Below are 8,548 nucleotides of genomic sequence, written 5' to 3' on the forward strand. Positions count from 1 at the left end.
GTGTTCTCACATTTTTTAACTTTTTTTTTTTTTTTATCCCCTTTTCTCTCCAATTTTCGTGGTATCCAATCGCTAGTAATTACTATCTTGTCTCATCGCTACAACTCCCATACGGGCTCGGGAGAGACAAAGGTCGAAAGCCATGCGTCCTCCGAAGCACAACCCTACCAAGCCGCACTGCTTCTTAACACTGCGCGCCTCCAACCCGGAAGCCAGCCTCACCAATGTGTCAGAGGAAACACCGTGCACCCGCCCCCCTCAGTTAACGCGCACTGCGCCCGGCCCTCCACAGGAGTCGCTGGAGCGCGATGAGACAAGGATATCCCTACCGGCCAAACCCTCCCTAACCCGGACGACGCTAAGCCAATTGTGCGTCGCCCCACGGACCTCCCGGTCGCGGCCGGCTGCGACAGAGCCTGGGCGCGAACCCAGAGACTCTGGTGGCGCAGGTAGCACTGCGATGCAGTGCTCTAGACCACTGCGCCACCCGGGAGGCCTATTCTCATTTGTCATGCAATTATACTCAGTATGCCATGGGGCACAGATTCTTTTTTTTTAAGTGCAGTTTTACAGTTTATTTCCTTCAATTTGACCCTTTTTGCCATGGGGTGGATAGAAATGTTTACAGATTTAAAGCAAATTTCATGCAATTCTACACATTTTGTAATGACCTATGCCATGTTAATAAGATATCTGAGTGTGAATGACTAACAAAATAAATGGGTGCCCTCTGGAGGTCAGGGCCCCTGGGCACGGCATTTGGCCATAATTATTACTAGTTTAGATAGCCGGCTAAACTACACTACATTACCAAAAGTATGTGGACACCTGCTTGTCGAACATCTCATTCCAAAATCATGGGCATTAATATGGACTTGGTTCCCCCTTTGCTGCTATAACACTAGATATGGTAACATTGCTGCGGGGACTTGCTTATGTTCAGCCACAAGAGTATTAGTGAGGTCGGGCACTGATGTTGGGCAATTAGGCCTGGCTCGCTGTCGGCGTACCAATTCATCCCAAAGGTGTTCGATGGGGTTGAGGTCAGGGCTCTGTTCAGGTGAGTCAAGTTCTTCCACACCGATCTCGACAAACCATTTCTGTATGGACCTCGCTTTGTGCATGGGGGAATTGCCATTCTGAAACAGGACAGGGCCTTCCCCACATTGTTGCCACAAAGTTAAAAGCACAGAATCGTCTAGAACGGCATTGTATGCTGTAGTGTTAAGATTTCCTTTCACTGGAACTAAGGGGCCCAGCCCGAACCATGGAAAACAGCCCAGACCATTATTCCTCCTCTAACAAACTTTGCAGTTGGCAGTATGCATTGGGGCAGGTAGCATTCTCCTGGCATTCGCCAAACCCAGAATCGTCTGTCGTTCCAGATGGTGAGGCTTGATTCATCACTCCAGAGAAAGTGTTTCCACTGCGGCGAGCTTTACACCACTCTAGCCAACGCTTGGCATTGTGCATGGGGATTTAAGGCTTGTGTGCGCGGCTGCTCGGCCATGGAAACCCATTTCATGAGGCTCCCGACAAACAGTTCTTGTCCTGACGTTGCTCCCAGACGCAGTTTGGAATGCGGTAGTGAGTGTTGCAACCGAGGACAGACAATATTTACGCGTTACACTCTTCAGCACTCGGCGGTCCCGTTCTGTGAGATTGTGTGGCCTACCACTTTGCGGTTGAGCCGTTGTTGCTCTTGGACATTTCCACTTCACAATAACAACACTTACAGTTGACTAGGGCAGCTCCAGCAGGGCTGACATTTTACAAACTGACTTGTTGGAAAGGTGGCATTCTATAACGATGCCACGTTGAACGTCACTGAGCTCTTCACTAAGGCCTATGGAAATTGCATGGCTGTGTGCTTGATTTTATATACCTGTCAGCAACGGGTGTGGCTGAAATAGCCGAATCCACTAATTTGAAGGAGTGTCCACATACTTCATGTATATGCACAACCACATTTTACTGAGTAAAATTTTTTGGGGGTACGTTTATTTCTTTATTTTCGGTCGGGGGGCCCTCTAGCAGTCGGGGGCCCTATGCAACTGCTTATGTCGCTTATGCCTGGAACCGGCCCTGATGGTCAGTGTACAAAGCCACCTCTGTTCCTTTTGACATTCTATACCCTGAGTTGCTCAATATCAAGTACGCCATTTAGCAGACACTTTCATCCAAAGGTTGAAAAGAGGTTGAAGATTCCTTTTTCATTGTCTGTTGTCATGTTTTAACCATCGCTACATCACAAAGAGAGCAGTCTCCTTGCCAGACAAATGCATGTGTTGAATGCAGTATACTTAGAGATGTGACTGACACGTGTATATCTCCCTATATGTATGTATTTTGTCTACTCTGTGTGAAAATAAATCACCCTACAGCTTTTTCTTGTATATTCTTCTCAGTGCTGAGACTAAATAATCATAGGCCATAAGGCTGCCTGTTAATCCGTCATCTCTGTACTCTTTTCTTCAAGTCATCCTGGCCAGGGACGGCACTGGGGTAGGCAGGTCAATGACTTGTCTATCTCAAATCAAAAAGATTAAAGAACCAGTGCTGCTGTAGGGGATCACACATCATTTGAGGCCCTTAGACTGAAATCAGACATAAAAAATGAACCGTGGTAAATATCTGAGTACTTCAGAATAATTTATCACTTGCCTTCTGATTTGATGTACATTTAATGGGCACACTATCTGACAGACTCCCACAGCAGTGGGCTCTAAATGGTAATATAGTGTTACTAACTGTGTTACAGTAGTTTAGAACAGTAAAGCACATCATCTAAATGACCCTAAAATCCTATCAGCCTTTTTCTTAACCTTTGTCTTTTCCTTTATATATTCAATTATGATGTAATTTTGTCAAATAAAACAATATGTCTCACAGCAAATGACTATCACACTTCTGCTGATGCAGTGAAAAGGATTTGTCTGAAATGTTATCAATAGATTCCCCAACTTTCTGAAAACCGTCCCTGTGATGATGTATGAATAAACAACCATGAAGCCCTTTCAATCTGATATTTCTTCAATTTGAAATTGAGATCAAATGGGAAGATTTGACATGAATGCTCCAATAGAGCCATACTCACAGGTTGCATGAGCATCCCAAATTGCACCCTATTCCCTATATTGTGCACTACCTTTGACCACGGTAGAGCACTAAACAGGGAATATGGTGCCATTTGGGACGTACCCACAGATAAGACAGTTTGAGTTATGCACAAATGTCCCAATAAACAACCCAGTGAGTTATGAGACTCAATCACTCGATAACAGTGCCACTGATGACAATTTGGAAACTTCCTGTCAGTGCCAGACAGACATTTTAATTGTAGTAGCAGGCCTTGCTGAACTCATTGTCAACAGCGAGAGAGAGAGAGAGAGAGAGAGAGAGAGAGAGAGAGAGAGAGAGAGAGAGAGAGAGAGAGAGAGAGAGAGAGAGAGAGAGAAAGAAATGAACAGGACAAAAACAAACCAAGTTAAACTGGAAAGGGGCACTGATAAGGCTTTGAAATGTTTTAGAAAGGATTTTGCCTCAAAATTATTCTGAGCAGAAATTATTTCATTTCAGTCAGAGGTAGTCTTGACTGAATTCCATCTTAAAATGAGGGAAAAAGAAGACCCAAGTGTGCCCCGTCCTAAATAGCAATACAACTATATCAAGTTGGGGTCAAGTTGGGGTAAGTAAGCATTTCACTGTAAGGTCTACTACACCTGTTGTATTCAGCGCATGTGACAAATTACATTTTATTTTATTTGATGACACCTGACATTGTGATGTGACCACTGTGCTAAAAAATAAATACATAAATATCCTGTAGAAAAATAGATTGTATTTACAACCACTGGGAAATCATTCTGCACTGTGTGAATCTTTTGTGTTTCCACAAGTTTCTTATGTATTTAAGTTTTGAGCTTTGGCTGCCTACTTCATTTCCTACATGCCTTTTGAGAGCCCTCATCCTAGAATCTTCACTATGAATCCCGGTGACCCTTACAACAGTTCTAAAAGAAATGGATGTACTTTGTTTCAGACTACTTGATAGTTTTTAGACTTATAGACTTATCCTCAGAGGATTTAAGCATAACTTTATGCACCCCCCCCCCTTCATAATCTATAACTAAAAAAGAATGACTGCCTCTGTAGCCAAAATGTCAAGATTTGTCCAAATCATTTTGCTTTTTGAAAAACTGTCAAACATCAACCAATGTGTTATAGATTAGGTAATTAGTAAAAAATAAAAATCTGTTTGTTCTCAGTACAGCTGAATTGATTATAAACTAGTAAGGAACTCTACATGTTTGTTTACTCTCCTTCCCCACATTGCCAGAGGCTAATACACAAATCCATGCTGACATTTCCTCCTTATGTCCCCCATTATTGTTTCCCCTGCTTAACACACATCCTGCTTATTAACAATGTAAACAATAAAGGAAGGGATATTGTTCCAGACTATTGGATTTGGGAGTCAGACATGAGTAAACGGACATGAGTCCAGAGACTGTCCAGTAAACAGTGGCTAACCACAACAAAAAAGTGATACAATACGGTCAAAATCATACTGGCAGGAAAGGCCTGGTATGTCCTTTTCAGAAGACCTGTCACCTGATCTCTGTATCTCAAACTGTAACTCTAGAGGTCCAGTTGGATAACAGTGTTATCTATAATATTTTCAATACCATCCTGTTCTGTCAATGATAACCTTGGTATCTGACATCCTGTAACTGTAGAGGTATTTTATTCCTATCCATATGCAATATTGTAAATACCATTCTTAAATCACCACAAATGCATAAACTAAATCTCTTTTCCTGTCAGTTGCTAGGTTTCCATCCAATTGGCGACAGATTTTCATGCGAATATTCAAAATTCTGCATGAAAAAAATATGCATATTTTCCCACCAGTGTGTTTCCATCAAATTGACTTGTTACAGATTAAGACGTAGTGCACATAAAATAACTTTTGCGGTTAAATTCCCATGTACCAAATAATAAAAAACAATTGGGCATCCATCGCATTTTCAACTCTACTGATGGTTTTGTCAGAAAATTGTTTGCTTAATATATAGAGAATGTGCCCACTCTGGTCTAGGCACGTGTGTTCTAGCCAACAGCTCGCTGATAAAGTGTGGATATAGCCTATACTGTATGATTTTACTTGTCAAACGGCAGCCAAGCATCGATCATCATGCCATCAGAATAAGACCCTTGATATTTATTGGATAGGAGCATCAACATCATCAAAAAGATCCAATCTTGTCTAGTGTATTTTGTTTTGTTGACATTTGTAAGGTTGACCAACAAATTTGCTGTTTCCATCAGGCCTGTCGTGAAATTTTTTGTCCATCAGGTCCTTTACTCGCATATAAAAGTTGGTTGGAAACCTGATTAGTGTGACCAAATCGTGGCCTTAGAAGTCTGCTCACACACACTTCTGTTTGTTACCCTCCATTGAAATGAAATGTGACTCTGAAGAAAGCAGCTGGCTGGGGTTTGGCTCCTCTCTTGGATAACATTTTCCAAACTAAAAGCATGTCTCTTCTTTAAAAGCACAGCCATGAGTGTATTTCTCCTGCGCGAGGATGAAGTGAACCGACAAATGCCTTCAAACCCCATTTGGAATTTGAGAGTGCCCCTGAGTTTAGACTGCGGGTCACTACATACACTCGCCAGCAGCAGTAAACCAAAGAGTGTAAAAGCAATGTATTTTCAGTATTCACTCCCTTCATACATAGAAAAAGCACAGTGATGCTAAAGGGATGGGATCTGACCTTGACCCAGCGGCATATCTGTAAAGTATGAGCAGGGTAAGGAGGTTTTCCTGACCACATGAACTGACCAGGGAAAACTCCTGACCCTGGACAAGGTCTTATTTTAGAGCAAAGAGGTGTTAGGCACTGTGTTGTCTGGTACAGAGAACATGAGTAAACTATAACAACAACATATTTTTTAACACTCCATTTTGTCCTGGTGTTGATCTCTACTCCTGGGTCTTGAAGGTGGCAAGGACACACTCAAGAACACCCACATCAAACCACACCCCCAAGCCAACTCACGTTTGGCTTCTGTCATTGAGGAGCAATCCAATAAAAACGAGGCCAAATCAGTGGTTGCAGTTATGGACATATGCCATCTATGGCCAAAAAGAGGCCTCTTAAAATGGACAAACTTAAACAAAGATGCTATATGTCATTGTGTATGGTGGCTGGGGATTGATTGTGAGATAGTGGTCTTTGTGCACCATGCTTGACCAGCTCCACCTCCTTCTGCAACCCCTTTACTTTCCATCAAAGCCCAGGGATCCTCTTCAAATGTATGTGCATGTGGAGTTGTGCTACGTCCTCATAACGCTTCTTAGTCGTAGTCTATGACCTACCCTCTAAGTAACCTGTAGTTAACCTGAGGTCACCCTCCCCGGTTCTGTCCCTCTCCATGTCTCCTGCAGGGCCTGCTCACAGCCAACCACCCAGAGCTAATATCTGCCATCCTACCCGACTTCCAAAGGAATATGAAGGAATATGTAGAATGTGACCTGCAGGACATTTTGCCACATTCAACCTAAAAATCTCCACCCACAGACCAATTAGGCACTGGAAAGATTGTGAGTAGTAAGACACACATTTCTGCTCTTTAGAATCAACAACTAGATACCGTAAATGGTCACACTAATCAGGTTTCCATCCAACCTTTTACTGCGAGTTAAGTGCATGGCGGATAAAAAAAAATATCACGACAGGCCTGATGGAAACAGGAAATTTGTTGGTCAACTTTCTAAATGTCGACAAAACAAAATACGCTAGACAGGGTTGAATCTTTTTGTGTTGGTAAAATTGCCCCCACCCCCCCCAATGGACATGTATTATTGCTACAGTTGTAAATGTATATATATATATTACTATTATTATTTTATATTTTTTATACAGTACCAGTCAAAACTTTTGACATACGTACTCATTCCATGGTTTTTCTTTATTTTTACTATTTTCTACATTGTAGAATAATGAAAAAAGTGTTAAACAAATCAAAATAGATTTTAGATTCTTCAAAGTAACCACCCTTTGCCTTGATGACAGCTTTGCACATTCTTGGCATTCTCTCAACCAGCTTCACCTGGAATGCTTGCAGGGTGAACAAGGCTTTAGTGACATCTCTTTCACAGACTCTCCTTCACAACCAGACAACTAACCATTCCACTACTGGAGAATCCTAGCATCATCCAGTTAGTCAATGGGCCTGGAACCAACTGTTGTAATTGGAAACTGATCACCACACAGCCCTGAATACCCTGCCAGTCATACAGGAAGGATACTGCTCCAGAATAACCAGTTAGCTGTGCAACCTGGTCAGGCCCCAGAACAACAACCATCAATGGCTACTTTGTCTCCTCACCCTGTTAGGACACACTAATGTCCCGATCACCTTAAAGACTTTGAATCAGCGCTGTACGAATCAAATCAAATCAAATTGCATTAGTCACATGCGCCGAATACAACAGGTGTAGGTAGACCTTACAGTGAAATGCTTACTTACGAGTCCCTAACCAACAATGCAGTTTCAAAAAATAAATATAAGAATAAGAGATAAAAGTAACAAGTAATTAAAGAGCAGCAGTGAAATAACAATAGCGAGACTATATACAGGGGCGTACCGATCAGAGTCAATGTGCGGGGGCACCGGTTATTTGAGGTAGTATGTACATATAGGTAGAGTTATTAAAGTGACTATGCATAGATGACAACAGAGAGTAGCAGCGGTGTAAAGAGGGTGTGTGTGGGGGGGGGGCACTAAAAATAGTCTGGGAAGCCATTTGACTACACACCTGGTTTCAATTCCCCAATGACATGTTCATTATTTAACCCTCTGTTTTCCCCATGGTTTTTGTGCGTGAATGTTCTATGTATGTTTGGTCTGTTATTGTGGGCTCTGTATTACGACATGTTATTGGAATATTTTAGTAAAGTTACTTGTGTTACTCATTTCTGCCGTCCTATGCCTGACTCCTCTGCACCAGCTACACCCAGACCACTACACACCTTGTTTGTCTCATTCTTCCAACACCATATTTGGTATTTGTATTTTATATTATACCAACGATATAGGAAAGCATCTGGTGGCAAAATAGCCAAAAACATAAAATGATTAATTCCTTCAAGGTTTACAAATATGCCCAATCAGTAGAACATTATGTCAGAAAACAATAGTCTAAACCCAATGTCTCTACCATATATGGTTGAAAAGTTACCGACGATTTACTCTGAGAATGTAACCTCACAACACCAAATATGGAACACATACAACCAAGTGCGGTGCAGTCTAAACTAGCAATGGTCACAGCAAATTATCGTTATTATTTCATCAACGTTGTCAAGTACAAGTATATTAATGTTATAATATTGTAGAGAACGAGCTAATGATTAATTCTATGTAATTTCTAATGACATCACGCAAAGAAAACGACTTTTGGACATGAATTTCGAATTGAGCCTTTTTCTCTCTACATTGTAAGTGAATATATAAAAAGAATATATGTCATTTATCA

Source organism: Salvelinus alpinus, chromosome 26 (assembly GCF_045679555.1).
Source record: "Salvelinus alpinus chromosome 26, SLU_Salpinus.1, whole genome shotgun sequence".
Lineage (NCBI taxonomy): Eukaryota > Metazoa > Chordata > Actinopteri > Salmoniformes > Salmonidae > Salvelinus > Salvelinus alpinus.